The sequence below is a fragment of the Macrobrachium rosenbergii genome, chromosome 41 (assembly GCF_040412425.1).
Source record: "Macrobrachium rosenbergii isolate ZJJX-2024 chromosome 41, ASM4041242v1, whole genome shotgun sequence".
NCBI lineage: Eukaryota > Metazoa > Arthropoda > Malacostraca > Decapoda > Palaemonidae > Macrobrachium > Macrobrachium rosenbergii.
In genome coordinates this window covers 98,595,608-98,621,870 of record NC_089781.1, presented here as the reverse complement: position 1 = coordinate 98,621,870, position 26,263 = coordinate 98,595,608, and the positions used below count along the sequence as shown (strand labels likewise).

The 26,263-nt window shown below is 39.7% G+C and overlaps 1 protein-coding gene across 28 annotated transcripts in view; it reads right to left on the bottom strand.

The window, feature by feature from the left end:
• The window catches only part of heph (polypyrimidine tract-binding protein 1 heph), a 387,035-nt gene that overhangs the window by 327,100 nt on the left and 33,672 nt on the right, over window positions 1–26,263 (bottom strand). The window lies entirely within an intron of this gene.

The window sequence follows — 26,263 nt, the reverse complement described above, 5'->3', positions numbered from 1 at the left end:
ACAGGAAGGAAGACTGTAGCCAGGTAAAACGGAGGTTGGGAAGATTCAGCTGATGCTGCCTCACTCAGCCTCTTGGAAGATGAAAAAATGGGAAGGGGAGAGGAGAGGAAGAGAGAGAGAGAAGAGAGAGAGAGGAGGAGAGGGGGGAGGAGGGAAAGAGGAAGAGCGAAAAGGGGGAGGGAAAGAGACAGAGAGACGATCCGAGTGGATGGGATGAATGATGCGGAGGAAATTGCAGTAATGGGAATGCGTAAGAGGGGGAGGGGGAAGGAAGGAAGGAAGGAGATAAGGAAATGAGATGATTACGGACGAGAGGTAAGGGACGGAAATTGGATTGATGGGTGGGGGGAGGGGGAAGGAGAAAAGGTTGTAAAAGCGTACAAACACCAACAACGCCCTTTTCTTCTTGAGACTTACGCCTTAAAACTCGACCCAAAATAAAACTGTTTTGTTTTGGTAAAAAAAAATCACCCCCTCCTTGAGAATACTTGAAGGGAATTGTGGGTCGTTTTATCACCCTCCCTTAACGAGAGAGAGAGAGAGAGAGAGAGAGAGAGAGAGAGAGAGAGAGAGGTTTCAAGAACGAAATAAACATCAAAACGAGAGGGGCGAGCTAGGTTTCCAAGAACGAAATAAACATCAAAACGAGAGAGCGAGCGAGCTAGGTTTCCAAGAACGAAACAAACAAGAAATCTAGAGAGAGAGAGAGAGAGAGAGAGAGAGAGAGAGAGAGAGAGAGAGAGAGAGAGAGAGAGAGAGAGAGAGAGAGAGAGAGAGGTTTCCAAGAACGAAATAAACAAGAAATCTAAACATTTACACAAGACGAACGTTTGGATTTAAATTACCCTTATCAATATACTACGTACTCTTTTACCGTCAGTGCACCTCAAATGCGGTGCACTGCGGGCATTACTTAAGGTTCTTTGCAGCGTGCCTTCGCCCCCTAACGGCACCCCCTTTCGTTTCTTTTACTGTACCTCCATTCATATTCTCTGTCTTCCATCTTACTTCCCACCATCTCCTAACAACTGATTCATACTGCAACTCTGAGGTTTCAACCTGTTACACCTTTCAAACCTTTTACTGTCAATTTCCGTTTCAGCGCTGAATGACCTCACAGGTCCCAGTGCTTGGCCTTTGGCCTAAATTCCATATTCAACTCAGTTCAGTTATAATACATAAATACCTCTATTATATACAAAATAATTCTATCATATCAAGGGCAAAAATGACAACTGAAGCGACATTTACGGACGTGGGACGTTAAGTCCTGTACGCAGGCAGGACCTAAGTCCTTCCTCATACATAGCTATAGTGTGGTCAGTGATGATTGACGAGTCTTTACCATGGACTAATATTATTATTATTATTATTCATAACATGAACCCTATTCATATGGAACAAGCCCACCACAGGGGCCACTGACTTGAAATTCAAACTTTCAACGAATATTATGGTATTCATTTGAAAGAAGTAACAGAATATTATTATTATTCAGAAGATGAACCTTATCCATACGGAACAAGCCGACAATAGTGGCCACTGACCCAAAAATTGAAGCTTCCAAAGAATATTATGGTGTTCATTACGAAAGTCAGAGGTGATGAGGGGAAATGCAGAAAGAGACCTCACTTCTGAATAATAATAACAATAATAATAATAACTCTACTTGTGTAAAACACAAAAGCTGAGTCAAAAAAAGAGGGGAGAGAGAGAGAGAGAGAGAGAGAGAGAGAGAGAGAGAGAGAGAGAGAGAGAGAGAGAGAGAGAGATAATATTAAGGTGCTCTTTTACAGGAGCGAGATGACACGAGGGATTAAGTGTCAAAAACAGGTGCTACTACATCCGGACGTCGAGAGAGAGACAATGTATTTCCCTAACACAGATTTACAAAACGGTGACAACCATTTATGAGCCTAAAGAAAACGACAGGCAACTGATTATCTTTTTTTTCACTAAACAACAACACAGCCCTAAAATGGAAGACTGCAGTACCTGCAAAAATACAGAACTGAGAAAATGGTAGATACTCCCTTGCCTTACTACTGATTTTGCAGATGCCGCAAAGGGGGGGGGGCCCTAAATACTCGTGGAAAGCATTGAAGAGTCATTCTGAAACTGCAGTAACTTGTGTATGAAGTGTTTCACGAGCCCGATAGGTGACGTATCTCAATTTCGAACAGTTTGCAGATACTGCGGTTTTCCATTTTAGGGGCAGAATAGTGTCTTGTCTTTGAAAATACCTTTTCTTAAAAAAAAAAAAAAAAAAAAAAAAAAAAAAAAAAAAAAAAGACTCCGTTAAATTTATAAGAATTTCCAACCAACCATTAAGTCCAGCAAGTTATATCAATTGTGAGCACCAAAATGCTGCTACAAGGGGCACGGGTATATAACCGCACAGATAACGCTCTTGTCACTTTCTGAGAGAGAGAGAGAGAGAGAGAGAGAGAGAGAGAGAGAGAGAGAGAGAGAGAGAGAGAGAGAGAGAGAGAGAGAGAGAGAGAGAGAGTCAGTTGCTCTCACTAAGCAGAGAACCAGCGTATTCGCAGTCAAACAGATAGAATGACAAATTTAGACGGAGAGAGAGATTGAGAGACTTTTTTCACTAAGCACAGAAATGGCGTATTCAAACAGAGAGAAAGAAGAATTACAAATTTCGAAAACGTAACGAGGGAGGGAGAGAGAGAGAGAGAGAGAGAGAGAGAGAGAGAGAGAGAGAGAGAGAAGAGAGAATAAACCAAGAAAAAAAGTTCCTGTCCAAATTCCATTTATTCACGGCATAAAGGCTACAGGGAAACTTTCCCTAGTCCACAAGGAGACCTCGCCCTTCAATCTAAGGAGGGAGGGAGGGAGGGAGGGGGGGAGGGAGATGAAAGGTGCTTATGGGAGGAGAATGGTTTACCAGAAGGGAGTGGAAGGTAAGTCATTGGCACGAGGGAGGAGGAAAATGGGATGCCTTCAGAGAGAGAGAGAGAGAGAGAGAGAGAGAGAGAGAGAGAGAGAGAGAGAGAGAGAGAGAGAGAGAGAGCGCAACATTTTGGCTTCATTATCAATTGTTCAGTGTGTTTTGAAGCGCGGACTTCCTAGAGAGAGAGAGAGAGAGAGAGAGAGAGAGAGAGAGAGAGAGAGACTTGTGCAAAGAGAAGCTGATTTGTTTGGAGAAAAAAAAAAAAATGCCAAAGATACAGCAACATTTTGTTATGATTATATTATAAACTATTCAGTGTGTCTTGAGAGAGAGAGAGAGAGAGAGAGAGAGAGAGAGAGAGAGAGAGAGAGAGAGCCGTTCTCGCTAAGCACATATTTGGCGTATCAGAACAGTCAAAATGAAAGGGGGATTAACAATTTTGAAGACTACGAGAGAGAGAGAGAGAATTCTCAAGTTGCTAATGTCAAAATGACAATAATGCCTGTTGAAGAGACAAGAATGCCTGAGAGAGAGAGAGAGAGAGAGAGAGAGAGAGAGAGAAGAGAGAAGAGAGAGAAAGCATTCCTAAAATGATGTCAAACTACCAACGAAGGTCATCATTTCACAAATTTGGTGGAAAGATACTATGAAATGTAATTACAATCGTCCCTCAAGTAGCATATAAAAAATAAATAAATTATTAATTATGCGAAAACACATCAAAATAAAATTATGAGAATTCACCAAAATTCAGTCGAACTACAAAACTACATTGAAAAACGAGCATATTCAAACGATATGGAAATAAGAGGGATTAAGAATCTCACAGATGTAACGAGAGAGAGAGAGAGAGAGAGAGAGAGAGAGAGAGAGAGAGAGAGAGAGAGAGAGAGAGAGAATGTTCTCAAATTAGCACAAAATTAGTGTATTCAAAGCAACCCAGAAATAAGATGTTATCAAATTTCAGAGCTGTAACGAGAGAGAGAGAGAGAGAGAGAGAGAGACTGTTGTCACAAAAGCACAGAATTAGTACTCAAACCAATCTACAAATAAGTAGTATCACAAAGCTTTTAAGACGCAACGAATGAGAGAGAGAGAGAATGTTCTCACAAAAGCATAGAATTAGTACTCAAACCAATCCATAAATAAGAAGTATTACAAACTTTAAGACGTAACGAGAGAGAGAGAGAGAGAGAGAGAGAGAGAGAGAGAGAGAGAGAGAGAGAGAGAGAGAGAGGAAGTGCAGGACCACGAGATGGGTGTAGCATCATCTAACTGGGAGTGGAGAGCGGCATCAGCAGCAGCTCCCGGATCTGATGACGTCACCCACAATTTGTGGGGGTGATGCCACGAGACACGGCACACCCGCCACCCCTACACCCCTACCAATACCACCACCACCCAATATCTGGCGCCCCCCCTCCCCTTCCCACTCCACAACCACACACACACCTCTATCAGTACTGGTGTGGTAGTGGAGCTCACTGCGTTAACCATACAAACGCTTATAGGAAAGGCGAGCCTTCGGTAGATTGTTATTATACAAACGTATAGAGGCAAGGCAAGACTAGATTATCTTAAATATGAATCTAATAAAATTATTATTATTACAAAAACGCATATAGGCAAGGCGAGCCAACTGTAGATTATTTTACATACGGATTTAGCAATAAAAGCATTATCATTATTATACAAACGAACAGAGGCAAGGCAAGGCATCTAGATTATCTTAAATATGAATTTAATAAAATTATTACTATAACAAAAACGCATATAGGCAAGGCCAGCCAACTGTAGACTATTTTAAATACGGATTTAGCAACAAAATCATTATTATTATTATTATACAAACGCATACAGGCAAAGCAAGCCAACTATAGATTATTTTAAATATTTAACAATAAAATTATTATTGTTATTATTATTATTATTATAATATTTTGAACATGAACCCAGTTCATATGGAACAAGTCCACCACAAGGACGGCTGACTTGAAATTCAAGCTTCCAAAGAATATCATTGTTATTACTATTACTATTATTATACAAACGCATTTAGGCAGGCAAGCCAACTATAGATTATTTTAAACATTTAACAATAAAATTATTATTATCATTATTCTGAATATGAAGCCAACTCGTATGGAACAAGTCCACCACAGAGGCCACTGAGGTGAAATTCAAGCTTCCAAAGAATATTATTATTATTATTATTCGGAAGATGAACCCTATTCATTAGGAACAAGCCACCTACAGGGGCCAATGACTTGTACTTCAAGCCTCCAATGATTACTATTATTATTATAACTATTATTATTAATAATAATCAGATGATGAACCCTATTCATAATGGAACAAACCCACCACAGGGGCCACTGACTTGAAACTCAAGCTTTCAAAGAATATTTAGGTGTTCATTCGAAAGAAGTAACAATGTAATGGGGACTACAGAGGAGGTCTGTTATTAGAAAAACAGAAAAATTAACAAAATAAATAAATAACAAAAGTACGTAACATATTAAAATACAAGTTGAACTGCATTAGGGTAGGAATGCATTGCATCTTCCCTTGAACTCCTGCTGAAGTTCCAATTGCACTACATCCCATAGGAGGCTGTAAATTTGGTTACAATTTCATTACTAATCAAACTAAAAATTATAGCAAATATTTACTGAGATACACGACCACAGAAACCAGCACACGTCAATAGCTCCTACACTGACACAAGTGTTAAGACGACGCGGAACAATTCACCCATATATGTAAAACACCAAGGTCTGCGAAAAGTGAAAGTCAGAATAATTATGACGGATCGACCTTTTGGGGGGAAAACGGTGACGGAGAGAACCCATAGCAGGACTAAGTAACAAAAGCCACAACAAGAATGTGAATAGAATAGAATATTGAATTTTGGCCAAAGGCCAAGCGCTGGGACCTAAGAGATTGAGGAAACTGAGAGTAGAAAGGTTTGAAATGTGTGACAGGTGGAAAACCCCAAAACAGTTGCACTACGAAGCAACAGTTTGGGAGAGGGTTGAGGAAAGTAAGATGGAATTTTAAAAGAATATGAACGGAATACAGTTAAAGGAATGAAAGGGGTTGCAGCTAGGGGCCGAAGGGACACTGCAAAGAACCTTAAGTAATGCCCTACAGTAATTAACAAATATAAAAAACGTTGATAAAAAAAGGTTCCTTGATAAGAAATTAAAAGGACTTAAAAATAACGCCCCCTCATAATCGTTTTCATAGCAATTAGCACAATTTACACCCAATCCCATCTAATAGATTGCATGATTGCATCACGCAACCCAAATGATACCAAATCGCCCGCGTGACACAATGCAATAGAACGGAATGTACGACGACTTCGTAAGGTCTCTCTCTCTCTCTCTCTCTCTCTCTCTCTCTCTCTCTCTCTCTCTCTCTCTCTCTCTCTCTCTCTCTCTAACAGAAGAGCCTAAGGTGTCATCCCAACTTAGGAAGTGGATCTGATGTGAATTGAGACGAACAGTAGAATCATAGATTGGATTAACAGTAGAATTTTCAACTAAACCATAAGGTTTTCAACTACAACCTCTCTCTTTCTCTCTCTCTCTCTCTCTCTCTCTCTCTCTCTCTATATATATATATATATATATATATATATATATATATATATATATATATATATATATATATAAAATATTGAATTTGTGTACACTATGTGTTTAGCTATAAAGTACAGTTCCTATCAGTGAGATCAAGTACACTAACTACCGACCAAGTGTGTAGGACGGTAAGAGTATTATCAACAACTTTGTCCAGGTATATATACACAACACGCGAGGATATTCAGCACCTGAAGGCTACCATGACTATGTTCTAGTAAATATAACATCAAATTCATCAATTTTGTGAATGTTAAAATCCTGAAAGGCCACAGCTTCATGGCTGTAAAGTGGAAACTACAGGAGATATAACAAATTTTGTATTTCGTGCAAAACTGTAACTCTATAAATATATTTAATTTGGCCGATGTAAGTTAGGAAGGAAGGAATACAGAATTTTGGCGAAAAGCCAAGCACTGGGACCTATAAGGTCATTCAGCATTGAAAGAGATATTTAGAGCAGAAAGGTCTGGAAGCTGTAACAGGAGGAAAACACTGCAGATGCACTTCGCGGCAAAGAACCTGAAGTAATGCCTACAGTACACCGCATGAGGTGCACTGGCGGCACTATCTGACCCCCTACGGGCCGACCTAAGTTAGTAATACCTCTCCATGGTGTTGTAAAACCATCCAATCGGGCTACGTACGTCAATACATTAATAAATAAACGTCTTTCTTGGAACTTTCATTCAGAGACGTACTAATAAGTAAATATCTTTCTTGGAACTTTAATTCAGAGATAAATGCCCTCCTGTCCTGTCTCTCTGCCAGCCATTATGTTGGAAAGGGACCCAAAACTGGTCCTTGCGGGACGCCGGATAACCCAGAACCTGCCTCTGATAACAGACCACTTGACGATACTTGAAGAGTCTGACTTACAACGGAAACTCAGAAACCTAATCCCTCCCACACCCTCACCCACCTTCCCCCGCGTTCACTTAATCCTTCTCAAAGTTTATTTGGTATTATGAAATAGTCGAAGGACGGTGAAAGGTCTAGGTTGGAGTTGGAATAAAAAAATTCATTATTATTATTATTAAGATGAACCCTATTCATACAGAAGAAGCCCACCAAAGGGGCCATTGACTTGAAATTCAAGCTCCCAAAGAATACGGTGTTCATTAGGAAGAATAAGAGGAAGTAAAGGGAAATAGAGAAAGAAGAGATCCCACTTATTAAAAAAGAAAAAATAAATTAACAAATTAATAAATAGATAAGGTATTACAATGCAAGGAGAATATTATTAGGGTAGTAATGCATTCCACCTTCGCTTGAACTTCTGAAGTTCCAATTGCCCGACATCCTCAAGGAGACTGTTCCAGAGACCAAGCGCTGGGAAATATGAGGCTAACCAGCGCTGAGATAACGCTGAAACAAATGTTAAGAGAGGGTGGACAGCAAGATGGAAGAAAGGGAATATTAACGGAGGTACAGTACAAGGAATGTAAGGGGTTGCAGCAAACTTAAAGGAACTACAGAGAAATTTTACAATTGTTTCCACTGAAGGGAACTATATGGAGATCGACCGACTGATCACGGTTGCTATAACTGGCGTCACAGAACTAAGGAGAGATTTTACAGCAGTTTCAAAACTGGACAAAAATTTTATAGATTCCTCGACTGTCTCGCCACTAACCGAGGGGATGGAACATTTAAAGCCCTTAGCACCACTCATCAATTATGCAACAGCTTTCCTGATTGTCCCAAACTTTGCAATGATGTGGTGAGGTCGACCAGCTGGTCTAATTTCGTGTTCATTAACTCTTCCTTCCCTCGTGCTTCTAAAAAATTAAAAAACTCGACCGTTATGATTCTGATCTAAAGTTGTACATTAAAGACGAGGATTTTGTCTGTTTGATTGTAATGTGTGATAATTCTTGGATATTGCCATATAGCAGTTCTGTTCTATTATTCAATGGAACCAAAATAAGGAAGAATTCTGTTTTACAATCCAATCTCCTTCTGCCACATCTTATTGCTCAAAAGAGAACTCTGGCTTCCTGTTCGATCTTTCATATGAGAGAGAGAGAGAGAGAGAGAGAGAGAGAGAGAGAGAGAGAGAGAGAGAGAGAGAGAGAGAGAGAGAGAGAGAGAGAGAGAGAGATGACGTATAAAACATCTTGTATCGTCCTGATCTTTTTTAAATTCCTAAACACCAGGACGGATTTCAAAATTATTTTTGACTGATAAATTTACCATGATGCTGGTATTACACAAATCTTATAAACAAGGCTTTCAGCATGAGAAGGACCTCTCACAACAACAACAACAACAAAAAATGAGTTATAAGCCATCAAAACTTTGGAAATTCAACCTGCTCTTATTTCTTTATTTTTCAGGATACAAAGTTGAATTTTGTATCAGATGAAGTATTTGCAATCAGGAATAGAACAACATCCATAAAAAAAACTACAGCTCAACCCCACCCCTGGGGGGATGGGAATTATTTTAACGCTGAACAAGCGAATAACGCCAGTTTCCAAAGTTGGGGCGAGACCCCCTTCTGAATCTGAACGTCTGAAATCAACCTTGTCTGGTAACTAATGCGTAATCAACTCTCCTCAACTCTCCGTCTTCCATATTTGTCCTGAAGAACAAGAGATTATAATTATACTAAGAAGAAGAATAACTGTTGGGAGTTCACTTCCAGAGACGAGAAATACTCAGATAAAAAAAAAAATTACAAATTCTCACGCACCTAACATAAACTGCAACTACAAACTACAATAATTACCAATTACTTTTTTCTACACAAACGGAAACTCCATTACAAGGATTTTCTTTTACAAGAAATGCTTACAACACTGATAGGGGAAAAAATGTCAAAATACTAATACATTACGAAAACCCGTAAACCTTCCGTGACCACAGGGCTTACAATTCATACAAAACGCAAAAAAGTATACTAAGCAAATCCTACACAAACTTCGCGGAAGAAGAAGAAGAAGAAGAAGAAGAAGAAGAAGAAGAAGAAGAAGAAGAAGCAGAGAGAAAGGTTAAAAAAGATGACACGCGGGTGTCCGGGTTGACACAGGTTACAGACACTAGCGGCGTTGCCATGACAACCAGACGTAAACAACGTCCCTTACCCCAGCCGTTCATTCTCTTCTCCTTTCAGGCAAAAGGCGTGATTGAATAATGCTTCTCATACCTTAAGTCACACTGCATGGGGGGCCCCTTTCATTCTTACGTATCTTACGGAAGTTCATTAACTGACTCGACTACGCGCGCAAGAGCGCGCCACCAGGAGGGAGGGAGAGGGAGAGAAAGAGACCTGCAATGCAACACTATTTACAGACATGCAATTAAGTCTTTCGCTTGAGCACGATAGTTAGACCTTTCTACGTTCTTTCATCTGGAAATATAACGTTATAAAAATTTCTGCATCATGAAAAAGTGACATCTCAGAGAGAGAGAGAGAGAGAGAGAGAGAGAGAGAGAGAGAGAGAGAGAGAGAGAGAGAGAGAGAGAGAGAGAGAGAGAGAGAGAAACTTCACAGGTGAAAGTGTAACAAATTAATTTAAAATGTACATCCATGTTCGTACAGTAAATTGGTGAAAAACTTTATACATATATATATATATATTGTAAATATATTTATAATAATTGGTCATTTCTTGGTATGAATATTTATAAAAAGAAATCAAAGTATATTAGAAAAAAAAATACACAAAAAATGGTAATTTCTTGGCAAAAATAAAAAAATTCAGTATATTTGTAAAAAAAAAAATAAATAAAATTTCTTGGGAAGAAAAAATACATAAAATAAAAAAATATAATTGGTCATTTGCTTGCAACAATACCTGTAAAAAATACACAAATAAACTAGCCATTTCCTGGACAGGAACATCTGACATCAATATACTTTTCCATGCCTGACCTCACACCGATTCTTAGATCGCGTCCAAACTACCAATAATATGACTAACAGGAATGCCACATAGCCTATATATACTGTATATAAGCCGACATACCAACAAAGACTGCAGCAGCGGGAATTTCCATGTATAAAGCCACCTCTGCGTGGGATGACTCACCCACCTCCGCCCAAAAGTCTATTAAGGAACCAGCCGATCAAGTTGGCCCGAGGGGGGGGGATGGGGAGAGGAGAGGGGGGGAAAGGACCATTTGCTCCCCTTTTCGGACACTCGCTCTGAGGATGTTGTGGCAACCGGAACCTCGAAAATTCAAAGCGAGGATGCGATGCATTCTTGCCCTGCAACGATTCTCCTTCCTATTTTAATTATTTATGTATACATTTATCTATTTCTATGTATGAATAATCTTCTGATTTTTCAGTTCCTTTATTCTTTGCAAGCTTGAATTTCACGTCAGTCGCCTCTGTAGCTCTCAAATGAACACCACAGACCGTGTAAGCTTGAATCTCAAGTAAATGTCCCCTGTAGCATTCGAACAGACACCATATCCTTTGGAAGCTTGAATTTCAAGTCAACGGCCACTGTGGGCTTGTTCCATATGGATAGTTTTATCTTCTGAATAATAATAATAAAATAAAGATACTCATAGTTACACGAGTCTTGAAATGGAGAAACAAATCCACAGTTATGTATGGGTACAAATATTTAAAAATATATATATATATATCTACAGATTGAAAAGGGGAATCGAAAAGATTCCCGAAAGCTGTGGAGATTTATCTTTAAATCTATGTACCCAATGCAAAACTGCGGATTTGTTTCTTCAGTGATATGAACATAAACATTAAGCGGGTAATACCACAGATTCCAAGGTATGATTCACGTGAAGGCCCTCTCCCTAAATGCAAGGGCAGCATCTTTTGAAGATCCTCCGCCTCCGTTTCAAATAAAAATTAACAGAAAACCCACGAAAATCGAGAGAGAAAAAATTACCATTTACAAAATACTCAACAAAAATTAGGGTCCTAGGATGCTAGGGATATGAAGGCGAAACTCCCAAACTCCCTCCAACTTTGGGAAGAACGGGGGACCCAGTCGCCCCAAAGACATTATAACACACCCCGCCCCCTCCTCTCTCAAGCCAACAGTAAAAAAAAAAAAAAAAAAAATTAACGTATAAAGCGAAGATTACCAGGCGGCCCCCACGGGCAACACAAAGCCCTGGGAGGAGTGTCCACAGTAACCCCTTTCGTGTAATCTCCATCAGGGAGGTCTTGGAATAACAATCAGGGGCCAAGCGAATATATTACGCTCAGATTCTCCTGCTGCTGCTGCCATTTCTGCTTCCTCCTTTTGGGGAGGGCGTCAAGCACACCTGTTCGCACACAGGAGGTTTCTCAGCTCCTAAATGGGACCGTCGCCGCTCGTGCTGCTACCCGCCCGCCATAACAGCCATTGTTCCTCACCCCGACGCCCGTGCTACCAAAAAAAAAAAAAAAAAAAAAAAAAAAAAAAAAAAAAAAAAAAATCCACGTGATATCGGTAACGGGTTTGATAAGCTTACGACGTCGAAGCTTGGCGTCGCAGAGGGCTATTACGACGTCGAACCTTGGCGTCGCATGAGGCACTTACGACGTCGAACCTTGGCGTGGCAGGAGGCAATTACGACGTCGAACCTTGGCGTCGCAGAAGGCTATTACGACGTCGAACCTTGGCGTCGCAGAAGGCAATTACGACGTCGAAGCTTGGCGTCGCTGAAGGCTATTACGACGTCGAACCTTGGCGTCGCAGAAGGCTACTACGACGTCGAACCTCGGCGTCGCAGAAGGCAATTACGACGTCGAACCTTGGCGTCGCAGAAGGGAATTATGTCAGTCAGCGAAAGTTGTTCTTTCCCAAAGTGAGACTGAACACTGAATCTCGTGCCTCTCTCCACTGCAGAAATCCTTTTCCACCACCCAAAAGGACCCATCCACTGACACAAATAACGGAAAAGAACCTTACGCAGTCGAAGCTTGGCGTCGCACAGGGCAATATCAGTAAGTAAAGGCTCTTCCTTCCCCAAGTAAGAGGGTGTACACTGAATCTCTTGTACCTCTCTCTCCACTGCAGAAATCCTTTTCCACCACTCAAAAGGACCCATCCACTGACACAAATAACGGAAAAGAACCTTACGAAGACGAAACTTGACGTCGCAGAGGGCAATATCAGTCAATAAGGGTTCTTCCTTCCCCAAGTAAGAGGGTGCACACTGAATCTCTTTGTCTCTCTCCACTGCAGCAATCCTTTCCATCACCCAAATGAGGGCCTAACAACTCGTGTCACGAGCATATGGGGCCGTTCTCAAAAGGCCGTGAACAATTAAGCATAATAATGAGCTCAAAAGCCTGAAAATAAAAGACTAATATGAAAGGCTCCTAACGAGCCTTTACCAACAGACGAACAAATTAAACCCAAGAACGCCTCACAAAACATTTACCTTGACAACCTGTCAAAACGACGGGCGGCGAGTCAAGCAGCGATTATGTAAGACAACCAGCTGTGCGTCAAACACACACACACCCAAGCAAGCAAGCAAGCAACAGAGGCGTCGAGGAACAACACCACGTGTTGGGGAACAGAACACGCCAAGTGTTCGGGCAATGCTGGGAATGCAACAACAACAGGAAGCAAGGTGATTCTCGAGCTTCTCTCCCAAGCTTGCTGGCACACTGGGCCGTTATGTAGAAAGTCGTGTCATTATTGACACCATAGGCTAAATCAGTGGTTCCTAAATATTTTTTTTTTTTTGGTGATGGCACCCTAACTAATGTAATCATTAGCGTGGCACCCCTTTTTCACCATCCCACCCCATAGCACGAACTAATATATTACAGCAGACACAATGATAATTATATAAAGACTTCTGACATTTTTTTTTAACAATTGTTCATTGAGATGATCTGGTCTAGACAAAATTCTCGACAATCTTGCGGCACCCCTAGGCACTGTCTGTGGCACCCCAGGGTGCCACGGCACCCAGTTTGAGAATCACTGGGCTCAATGAATGGAGTTATTACGCACATACGTGTACACACAGGCGCGCACAAAAATAACTCAAGACAAAGTCGCTCCACAGAAAGAATTCGGTAATAACGAAGCATTTTTCACTTAGGCAACTTGAAATGGTTGTCGAATTGGCCTTACAAACTAACTAGACCAAAAGAAAGATGCAGATTTAAATGCACAAGCGTGCATGCAAGGAAGTCTCGAAGTAACTGTCACTCAGAAGTTCAGATTGGACAGTGCTTACGATGAGTAGAAATTTCACTTTTCCTTAATTCTTGCAAAGAAGTCGGACTGGCTTTAAAGTGACTAGACCAAGAGGAAGATGCAGATTTAAATGCACAAGCATGCAAGTCTTGAAGTGACTATAACTCAGAAGTTCAGATTCGACAGTGCTTGAGAATGTGTGATTAAAATTATACTTTTCCTCAATTCTTGCAGTTGCTCGAGTATTGTGGGAGTGTAGATTTCAATGCACAAGCATGCATGCATGCAAATCTCGAAGTGACTGTCACTCAGAAGTTCAGATTCGACAGTACTTGAGAATGTGTGATTAAAATCATACGTTTCCTTAATTCTTGCCGTTGCTTGAGTAATGTGGGGAGTACGTTTCCTTAATTCTTGCAGTTTCTTGCGTAATGTGGGGGGGGAGTGTCAGTTTTTGATATCTCACTGACTTTCCTGTCTATTAACAAGGGACTAAGTGTGGAAACTTTTAGATATATTCAAACAAGAGTATTACATATTTTTTTAACAACTTTCACTAATATGATATAAAAATGCGATTGTGATAGCCACAATACCTCTGAAAGGTGCAACACGGGGGAAAACTTCGCAGTTGCACTATGAAACAATTGTTAGGAGAGAGTGGGACAGCAGCAAGATGGAAGAAACATAAGAACGGAGGTACAGTAAAAGGAGTGAAAGAGGTTGTAGCTAGGGGCCGAAGGGACGCTGCAAAGAACCTTTAGTAATGGGGGTGCACTGACGGCACACTCCCCCCCCCCCTACGGGGCTGGGACCAAATAGATCATTCGGCGTGGATATGAATAAAAATTAAATTTAAAAAATAAAAAAATTGCACAATGGCATAAGCTTTTACACTGGAACATACAAATTAAATACATTTACTCACGTTTCCATACACACACACAAACATACACAAAAGCAATGCACCAATTTTACTAACCACATTTTCCTAAATATCACAAATTAGCAATAAATAGCTGGTGACAGCATAGCACACGGGTATACTGATGACAGCTTTTCATGATCACATAATGTGGGTGCCAGGTCTTTGCCCCTTCAAGCATCCCACATAGAATGGAATGGAATATAGAATTTAGGCCAAGGGCCAAGCGCTAGGACCTATGAGGTCATTCAGCGCTGAAACGGAAACTGACAGGAAAAAGGTTTGAAAGGCGTAATACTGCAACTTCGCAGTTGCAATATGAGTGAATTGTCAGGAGAGGGTGGAAAGTAGGGAAAAAGAAAGAATAAATACGAGCGGAGGTATAGTAAAAGGGAATGAAAGGGGTTGCAACTAGGGGGCATGGAAGGGACGCTTCTAAGAAGCTGAAGTAATGCCTACAGTGCACCGTGTGATGTGCACTGACGGCACTAGACCCCTACGGGGAAATAAATGGATAATTATAGAGACTTAACGAATTATATTAATGAAAATATGCTTGTTATTCTTAAAGAATACAATTCAAGAAGCGCTTACGATTGTTACACATCTCTCTTCAAGGACTGAAAAATAATATTCTGAGTGTACCTTCACCTGCAAAAATAACCAGTTTATTGATTAATTCGTTAATTTTTTTAATAACTGATCTCTTTCTGTATTATTTATTATTTTCTGTTAGTTCTGTCAAACGAACGCCACAGTATTCTTTGGAAGCTCGAATTTCAAGTCAATGGCCCCTGTGATGGGTTCGTTCCATATTAATAGGGTCATTCTGAATAATAATAATAATAATAATATTATTATTCTTTGGAAGCTTTAATTTCATGTCATTGGCCCCTGTGGTGGGCTTGTTCTATATGAATACGGTCATTCTGAATATAAGAATAAGAATAAGAATAATAATAATAATAATATTCTTTGGAAGCTCGAATTTCAAGTCAATGGCCCCTGTGATGGGTTCGTTCCATATTAATAGGGTCATTCTGAATAATAATAATAATAATAATAATAATAATATTATTATTCTTTGGAAGCTTTAATTTCATGTCATTGGCCCCTGTGGTGGGCTTGTTCTATATGAATACGGTCATTCTGAATATAAGAATAAGAATAAGAATAAGAATAATAATAATAATAATAATAATAATAATAATAATACTCTGGAAGCTTGAATTTCAAGTCATCGGCCCCTGTGGTGACCTCGTTCCGTATGAACAGGATTCATATTCTGAATACTAATAATACATAACCACACACTGTTTCTCTTACATAAAAGGTTTCAAACGCCGACCTCCCAAGAGAAGAAACAAAACCAAACCCAATAATATTCAACAAACGACAAGGAAAGAAACCCACGTAACAAAACGAAAGCAGAGACACGAACACAAAGCCAGGGGAAATACCAAAACGCAAATATAACCTAAATAACACCTAAATACACATGACAGGAAGGAAAGGAGGAAGCCAGTCATGTGAGAGAGAGAGAGAGAGAGAGAGAGAGAGAGAGAGAGAGAGAGAGAGAGAGAGATATCCCCTGCCCGTAATTACAGAGCATTTAAATGCCAATTACAATATAAACGCAAGACTTGACTGCATAGAAAACAGCGGCCCCCCCCCCACCAGCCAAGCCAATGCAACAGCGATTACATACCTTAATAATCTGTTATTCTTTCTTATCCCTTAATCTATTTTTTCTTTCTTATGCCTTTATTTTTCTTTCGTTGAGGTGGGAGGGCTATTGTCATCTGAATAGAATAGAATACGGTATTTGGGCCAAAGACTAAGCGTTGGGACCTATGAGGCCATTCAGCGCTGAAACGGAAATTGACAGTAAGGTGGTTTGAAAGGTGTAACATAACAGAATATGAACGGAGGTACAGTAAAAGGTATGAAAGGGGTTGCAACTAGGGTCAGAAGGGACGCCGCAAAGAACCTTAAGTAATGCCTACAGCGCACCGCATGAGGTGCACTGACGGCACTAACTCCCCCATTTGGGGCTCAACAAGATATATCCTTCTTATATATGAAAGATTTAAGGGCTTATGTTAATATTGTGAATTAAATTATTATTAATATTTTTTCAGCAATTATGTGCAAAAAATACCAATTTTTTAGCATTACGTTTTGATATCAAGAAAGGAATCTCAGAGAGAGAGAGAGAGAGAGAGAGAGAGAGAGAGAGAGAGAGAGAGAGAGAGAGAGAGAGAGAGAGAGATTTGGGGGTGGGCTAATGACATTTGATAACTTCAAGAAGCTAATTCAAGGAAGCTATCATTAAAAAAAAAAAGGGGGAGAGGGGCGCACTCTCAACCAAGCAAGCTACAGAGAAAGAGAGAGGGGGAACATGTAAAAGATTAGGGAGCTGGGTCCCCCACCCCTCCAAAAGGACCCACCACCAAAAGTTCCCAGTAAACGGAACAAAGGCTGGCACCAGAGTTTAACACTCCCTCCACTCCCCCCTCCCCTCTCACTCCCTACCCCCTTCTATGACACAAGAAAGAGTAAGGCCAGAAGACGAGCTGCTGCTGCTGCTGCTGCGTGGACAGTAAACCCAGAGGGGGTTGGGGGGGGGGGCCCTTGGTGGCTGGGGCCTTTGGGGTTATCCTAGGAGGACCCTGAATGGTGGTCAAGGGAAGGGGGAGGTGGACCCTTTCCCCCTTACCAAAAGGTGTGCAGGTCAGAAGGCCTCATCACGCAGCTTGGAGTGAGCAAGTCTCTCTCTCTCTCTCTCTTTCAGGAACTTTGGAAGAATAATTGACATAGAGAGAGAGAGAGAGACTCAAGAACTGGGGAAGAATAATTAACGAGAGAGAGAGAGAGAGAGAGAGAGAGAGAGAGAGAGAGAGAGAGAGAGAGAGAGAGAGAGAGAGAGACTGACTCAAGAGCTTGGGAAGAATAATTGACGTGAGAGACAGCGACTCAAGAACTTGGGAAGAATAACTGACAAGAGAGAGAGAGAGAGAGAGAGAGAGAGAGAGAGAGTCACGAAGGAGGACAGAAGCAGCAACTTGATAAAAAAAAAAATGAAAGAAAATCGAATCACGACCAAGAAAAGTCCGGCAAATGAAATAAACGGCGAGGTGAGGTAGAGGGGAAAATGAGAAAGAGGGTCGGCAGGCGGAAAATGAGGGGAGGAGGAAGAGAGAGAGAGAGAGAGAGAGAGAGAGAGAGAGAGAGAGAGAGAGAGAGAGAGAGAGAGAGAGAGAGAGAAATCAAAAAGGGAAATGAAGGGGAAAAATCAAAAAGAGGGACGAACCAAAGGACCCCCAAAAACAAGAGTCGAAAACACGACCCGGGGAAAATATGGAAGGAGTGATAGAGTGAGGGGAAAGGTGTGAGGAGGAGGAGGAGGAGGAGGAGGAGGCACCAGCACCAACCGGGCCAAGCCAAGGGGGAACAGGTTAAAGGTGGTGTCAGCTTTAGACAAAGGTGAGAGAGGGAGAGAGCAGCGCCGCCGCCGAGGCGGGCAGCCATTTCCAAAAAGAAACGATCCCCACCAGCAACAGGTCACAGTTGGAGAGAGAGAGAGAGAGAGAGAGAGAGAGAGAGAGAGAGAGAGAGAGAGAGAGAGAGAGAGAGACTGTGCAGATGGAACGATCCGATCATAAAAAACCCCAAAAAAACTCCCTCTACAAAACTGCAGGTCAGAGTTGGAAGAGAGAGGCTGTGCAGATGGAACGATCTGATCATAAAAAAAAAAAAAAAAAAAAAAAAAAAAAAACTCCCTCTACAAAACTTAGGTTACAGTTGGCAGAGAGAGGCTGTGCAGATGGAATGATCCGGTCACTAAAAAATAAACTTCAGTTTACAATTGGGAAGAGAGAGAGGCTGTGCAGATGGAACGATCTGATAAAAAAAAAAAAAAAAAAAAAAAAAAAAAAAGAGGCTCGGAAACGATACAAAACTTCAGGTCAGAGTTTGAAGAGAGAGGCTGTGGCTATGGAACGATCCGGTCATTAAAAAAAAAATCCCTCTACAAAACTTCAAGTCAGAGTTGGAAGAGAGAGCCTGTGCAGATGGAACGATCCGATCATAAAAAAAAATTCAGGTCAAAAAAAAAACTTCAGGTCATTGTTGGAAGAGAGGCTGTGCAGACAGAACGATCCATAAAAAACTTCAGGTCACTGTTGGAAGAGAGGCTGTGCAGATGGAATGATCCATAAAAAGCTTCAGGTCACAGAACGATCCAGTCATTAAAAAAAAAAAACTTCAGGTCATTGTTGGAAGAGAGAGAGAGAAGTGTGCTGATGGAACGATTCAGCCATTATAAAAAAAAAAAAAAAAAAAAAAAATTAGACCACCTCTCCCAGCCATCACTACATAATCGTGAGATGAAAGACACACGGGCCACTTCATTCTTTTTGGAAAAGAAAATCAAATAGGAAGGCACAGAGGCTGAACAGGAATGGAATATTGACACAGAAGCAATGCCTCAATGAGAAGGGAGGGTGAGGAAGATTTTAACCAGTGATGAGAAACGTGAGAAATATAGATGGACAAAAAAAATAAAGTATGTAAATGAGAAATATAAATGGCCAGAAATAAAGTATGTAAATGAGAAATGTAAGTGGCTGTAAAAAATTTAAGTGGCTAAAAAAGTCTCTAAAATATACACACAACTCGTGGACGAAATTCGTAACTTGATGTCTGTAAACAGTTATAACAGTTATATATATATATATATATATATATATATATATATATATATATATAATATTATAAAGGCAGCCAAATGGTCTGTAGTAACAGGTAAAATTAAAACAGGAGAGAGAGAGAGAGAGAGAGAGAGAGAGAGAGAGAGAGAGAGAGAGAGAGAGAGAGAGAGAGAGAGAGAGAGAGAGAGAGAAATTATGCACCTGACCATGAATTTACATAAAGATAGGGACATGCAACATCATAATTCATGACGAAATCAACCTCTTGACTTCAAAACATTAACGAGTAAAGGCGTCACTTGACGTATATGATAAGGAATCCTGTGAAATGGTGTCTGAAGAGTGCTGTCATTTGAAACTTGGAAATACAAATGTCTATGAAAGTCCTAAAAGTGTTCTGTAAAATCCATGAAGTGAAAAAATAATAGCTTCCTAGAGAAAGTAGAAGTATATCTTTCCTTCAATTAGTTTGAAGACTGCTGCTATTTTTAACTTGGAAACATAAATGTATATGGTCACTTCTTCAATGTGTTCTGTAAAATCCCAGAAGTGAAAAATAACAAAGCTTTTACTAGAGAGAGTAAGACTATATCTTTTTCAATTTTATGCCCTAGGGAACGAGCCCTGGCAATGAAACAACGTACAATTGTACCCAACATACTTATAATGTACCCAATGGACAAAGTGAACTACATGTACAATATGTACTCAATACTGTTCACAAAATGTACCAAATAGACTGCTTGTACCTAATTAACAATTACCAATAGAAATCTTATGACTTCCTTAATTGCCAATTATTTATTGTGATAAGTTTTTGATATGTTACCTTTGGAAAAGTATCAAGTTCTTGATTTGAAAGTTACATGAAAAGTACATTTTGGCTTTTGCTAAATACCACAGATGTGAGGTATCATACACGTTCGAATGTACATTTTGTTACCTAAACCTGATTACTCATCAGGAATGGGCAAAATCTACTCAATGTACTGAAATGTAACTTGTTGACAAAACATACCAGCTGTATCAGACAGGTATAAATTTTTTGCACTGAACACAACTTGCTTACTGAATACATTCTGTAAACCTGTTTCTCAAGCAAGGACAATAGCCTACAAAGAAGAAATGGAGATGGAGAATTTAAAAACACCATCACTATAGGTCTGAAAACATCTAGATTCATGACAATTACTGAATTTTAATTTGGTTTTGAATATCTCCGCAGAAATGCAACAGCTTTCTCTTGCTATTTCTTACATTCAAACTGTGACATCATCCTTAAAGATGGTCTTTTTTATTTCTTCCTTGCACCAGGCAAACAAGTGTCTGCTGAGGACGCCACCCACAAATTATCTTCACGGTCTTCTTACTAGCCATCATCAACTCAGCTGTTTTCCTCCTCAGCTTTCAAGCCTGGATGATGCAAATGTCAAAACCTACATCTATCAACATGAATCAAGTTATAAGCCCACGTCCTTTGTTTTGTTTTCAAAGCCAACAGCTTTAGCCTTCAAAATCATTAAGAGATCCAAGTATATGTAGATTTTTGTTGGTGTCTGTCACCAGATCTCTAATGAAACCTTTTGATTAGTTCAGACTTGAAATCTGGTTATTGGAAAATAATTTTTTATATTATGGAGGCAAGAAATGGGGTTTGGAAATCCTTAGTTTCGTAGCAAGGGGCTCATTCATGTCGACAAATTTTTTTAAATTGTCCCTATAAAAAGGGACCACACAAGATGAGCACATGAGGACTCTTAGATTACAGACAGAAACCTAAATAGAAAATGTTATTCCAAACAAGGAAGGGTAAGAACAGCAAAAAAAAAGCTTGCGACTGTCGGGGTTTTTTAAAAAAAATAAATGAAATTTTACCCCTTTAGCCGATTCAAGAGATTTTCTGGGACAGGGCTGAAGAGCACTCAAAACCACAACATCAGCAAAAGACTTGGTTACATGTTCAGCAAGTATTTCAACCACTGACAGCCCAAACCAAAGTAAAATCAATATCCAGGTCATTCAAGTACTAATGAGATAGGAAGGCCAATACGTGATTGAAGAGAGACTGACAGCTTGGCAAAGCATGAATGTAAACCATGCTATTAAATAACAGATGATGAGGGATGAAAGAGGACTTAGAACCTTCTGAAAAAAATGTTGGGAAAAGAGGAATTGTTACCATGTTTACAGAATCTTTAATCTAATTATTGTATGAAGAATTTAAAGTTATTTTTATTCCACTGGCCTCAGCATTTGGTTATAGCTGTCAAGTTATGGCAACAATGTGCAGCTTAATAAAGGCTAAAAACCTGTGTACATACTGGACTGCATTCATCTAAGAGGATAGCACAACCAGCTTCTCACCTGATCAGAAAGATGTACACTAATGAGCAAGAAACTCAGAATAGCAGTGTCCCATCATGCTACCCAAACCGGGAAACAAAAGACTGCAGAGTTCTGCAGGGAATGAAGGTGACTCTGATTTCAAACGGTTTATGAACAAGATAAGTTTCAAACACGAACACCACAACACAAACGATTGGCACAGGCAAAAATTTGCCTTACTATTTCTGGGTCAGGTGTCTTGATAATTTTCAAGGATCCATGAACCTTCAAAGGTTTACAAGAAGAGAATACAGTATTATAGGAATTGGGCAAAGCACGACTTTCTGAAAATAAAGATCCCAAGTAGACTTACTGAAAAACATCACTGTGAGGCCTTTTCAATGGACCAGAAATCTGTTTCAGCACTGAAAAGTAGTCCTGAAACATCAGATGTAATCCTCTGAAACCTCGAAAAGAGGAACTTAAAGAACCACATATTCCAGGAGCTTACAGTTAAGCCCAAAACTACCTGGTATGATGAATCCTTCAGAGTTGATCATAACAGAATTCTTTAGTCTGCAGTACAATCTACTTGTAACTACTCTGGACCTCTTTGTGATTATATTAAATCAAGTCAGATCAATTACATCCAGTCTGCTAGAGGGGAGTATATGGGTGTGCTTCAAGGGAGAAAAAGGTGTTGAACTGTACTCTGGCATCAGTGCTATAATGTTCTTGTTCCTGTGGTTTCCATAGTTCATGAGGGTAGTCAGGCAGTAAACCGTCAGGTTAGGCTAGGGATTGGGGTGCGTTAGCATTGGCTAGGGAGTCATATTTCACTAGGTTCTGCCATTTAATTTCCACAGTTAATGGCTTGATTGTGTTTACATAGAATAGCCAGTCAGTAAATAAACTGCCAAGTCAGGCTAAGGATTGGTTAGGCTAGCACTGACTAGGGGTCAGATTGCAAAACGTTCTGCCATTTAATTTCCACAGTTACTAACTTGATTGTGTTCACAAAGGGTCGTCAGTAAGTAAACTTCCAGGTTAGGCTAAGGAACAGGGTGTGTTAGCATTGGCTGGGGGTCAGACTTCCACTAGTTCTGCTACTTTCAGGCATCCCTCATCTGCTCTGGCACTGTAAGGTCATGTCTCTAAGGGATTATTATGCCATAATTCCACTCTTATCTACATGGGATTATGAGGAATTTGCAATTTGCAGTCCTGTACCAGGAATTTCCAACTGTACTGGTTACAAAGCACTGAGAATACAAAATAAAATGTAAAAACTTAATTCACAAAAGTGCAACTACAGTATCCATCTCTCATTTTTCCCCAAATATAAACATTTAAAAGGAAATGTCTTCAACGCTCTTGCAGTGATGGTTTCACTTTGCACCTCATTTTTTTAGTGATGTATAAACTTTGAATACCTCTACTGTTATAGAGTGCTGCACATAGTAATTCTGAAACTGTGTAGAGTAAACAAAGTTAAATTCTGACACTGTTTGGAGTAAACAAAGTGAAGATTGTAGAAAAACAGATGGAACTGTTGTGTAGTCTATGGATGGTTCACTCGCCAGCTGCAATGCCTCAAATTTACAGCATAAATCGAGCTCTTCCTTGGGCGAGTCAGTAGAGTTGTGGCCTTGCACTCGTTAGGCCCGAGTTTGACTCTCCGGCCGGCTAATGAAGAGTTAGAGGAATTTATTTCTGGTGATAGAAATTCATTTCTCGCTATAATGTGGTTCGGATTCCACAATAAGCTGCAGGTCCGGTTGCTAAGTAACCAATTGGTTCTTAGCCACGTTAAATAAGTCTAATCCTTCGGGCCAGCCCTAGGAGAGCAGTTAATCAGCTCAGTGGTCTGGTAAAACTAAGGTATACTTAACTTTTACAGCATAAATGAGTTGATATAGTTTTCATGTGTAAATATACAGCATGTGTGGGTGCTTCAAGGTATACAGGCAATATATTAAAGAGAACTCTTGGGGACCCAAAAGTTATTTGCAACATATTAACCCAAGTCAGACCAATAACTGCACCATGTACTTCAATATTCCAATTCATCTAAGGCAACATCTATTAAAGGATTATGTCCGATATGACAGGGAGCAAGGCTGTCATGGCAGCTCAGGACTTGAAAACAAAGGCTGTCATGGCAGCTCAGGACTTGAAAACAGAGGACAGAGATAGTAAGAGCTGTCAAATTGCACAGCAGACTTCCCTCAGTAGGCTCAAAAAGGTACCATCTAGTTCATTCAATCAATACTTCTGACATCTGCAATGCAAATATGTCCATTAAGTCATCACAAGCAAAACATGAACTTTCAAACGATTTATAGTTTTCACATCTAAGACTTGGCCACTATGGAATGGGATATAACATTAGGCCACAGGCCAAGAGCTGGGACCTATGAGGTCATTCAGCACTGAAAGAGAAATTTGGGCAAAAAGGTTTGAAAGGTGCAACAGGAGGAAGACTTCACTGTTGCACTGTGAAACAAATTGTTAGAGGGTGGAAAGTAAGATAGAGGACAGACAATACAGTAGGACTTGGGTACTATGGTACCCTTACTTTTGATTTAAACAAGGCCACTGAGTTAACATTCTTCCTTTTAAGGCAGTCCAAGAGTGTTTGTTCTTCATTTATTTAATCACAGTTATTAGATCACAGCTCTTGTAAAGACTAAGAGCAGGACAAACTTGGAAAACTGTATTAACATTACTTCATACTGCACTTAATTCAGACCAATGAATTAACATGAACTTGAATACAGCTGTATTAGAATTTCCGGTGCGTGTTTTTAGTATTAAAAAAAAAAAGTTGTAAAGACTTCTAAGAATTTTGGTGCAGACATTCACATCACAACTCCCACCAGATGGGAAACGTATGCATGTTCCATATCCAATGCAGCACGAAGGGACGCGTGCTTGAGAATATTATAAAGTCCAAGTCAGAGGGTGAGTGAAAACCGGGACTTTGAACAAGTACTTTCGTAGTTTACTCTACATTCTCAGTGTGGACTTGAAAATGTAGAATAAACTGCGAAAGCGCTTGTTCGAAGTCTCAGTTTTCACTCACCTTCTAATGTGGATGTTATGATGGCATGGATGTTGTCTACTGCGCCAAAAAATGATCAAAATCATTAATGTATCCACAAGTTTATTACATGGAATACACCAACATATCCTTTCATTTTGTTTCATCAAAACTTATTCATTAGTATGCATGACATCCTGCTAATGGACGTAAAAACTAACCAAAACCATGACCACCTGCTCAACCATTAATCATTGGCACTTACACACTATTTTGGTAATAAATACAACTATTTATGCATAAACTCCAAAAAGCACACAAATTTTATACACCAAACTGCTTATCTATGATGGTAATTGTAAAGAAATAGAAAAACCATTAGCTTTAAATTGATGGCGACTTAGAAATGACGCAAGTGGGGGCCACTCCCAGATCCTGAGATATTGAGGTGCCTGTCCACCCACAAACAAAGACAAATTGCAAAGAAATAAAAATACTAATACTAACTTTAAAATGATATATACACTAAGTAATGACAGAGATGAGAGCTACTCCATGCTACTGAGGTAATGAAATCTGTCCACCCTGACAGGGGCAAATGCAAGAGATACTGCAATTTGTATGGATGAGAGAATCCACAGAAAATTAATGCAGTACAAATTGTCACAAATTTTCAAAACCCATGTAAGCTGATTATGACCGTCCCTGGCTTTTTTTAACATTAAGTATAAACAAAAAATGGGGAGCACGAAGCTTTTCAAAATGTTTTGAAAGCAGTACATATAAATTTCAAAACCCATTAAAGCTGATTATGATTGTCCCAAGTTTTTTTTTAGAAAATAAAAAAAAAAAGGAAGAAATGCCTTTCACCAGGGAATGGTAATCTACTAAAGCCATCAAGAATAATTCCATTTCAACACATTTTAGATGAAAAACTCAGCTGATAATGACGAGGGGAAAAAATCCTTGAAATGTTACAAGTGTCACTGCTGTACCCACAAGAACTTCAAGGCCCAAATAAAGTTTTGAAATCAATTTAGTTGTATACCTGCTGGAAAATGTCTGTCCAAAATGAGTACCATATGTAACTGCTGAATCCCAAATCCCTTACGACCAACGAAGTTTTCCCAGAAAGGTTCCACTTGGAATAAATTTAATTGCATTAACCTGCTGAAAAATGTCTGTCCAAAATGAGTATGTAAATGCTGAATCCCAAATCCCTTAATAATGAATTAGTTTTCCCAAAAAGGTTCCACTTCAAATAAACCTAGTTGCATTAACCTGCTGAAAAGTGTCTGTCCAAAATGAGTATGTAAACGCTGAATCCCAAATCCCTTAATAATGAATTAGTTTTCCCAAAAAGGTTCCACTTCAAATAAATCTAGTTGCATTAACCTGCTGAAAAGTGTCCGTCCAAAATGAGTATGTAACTGTTGAATCCCAAATCCCTTAACAATGAAGTTCCCCAAAAATGGTCCCAGTCGATTCGATAGTACCACCACCTTTAAATCGTCATGGATTTTTAATGAAACAAAATCAACACTTTTCTATGGTCAATACAATGGTAATTTAC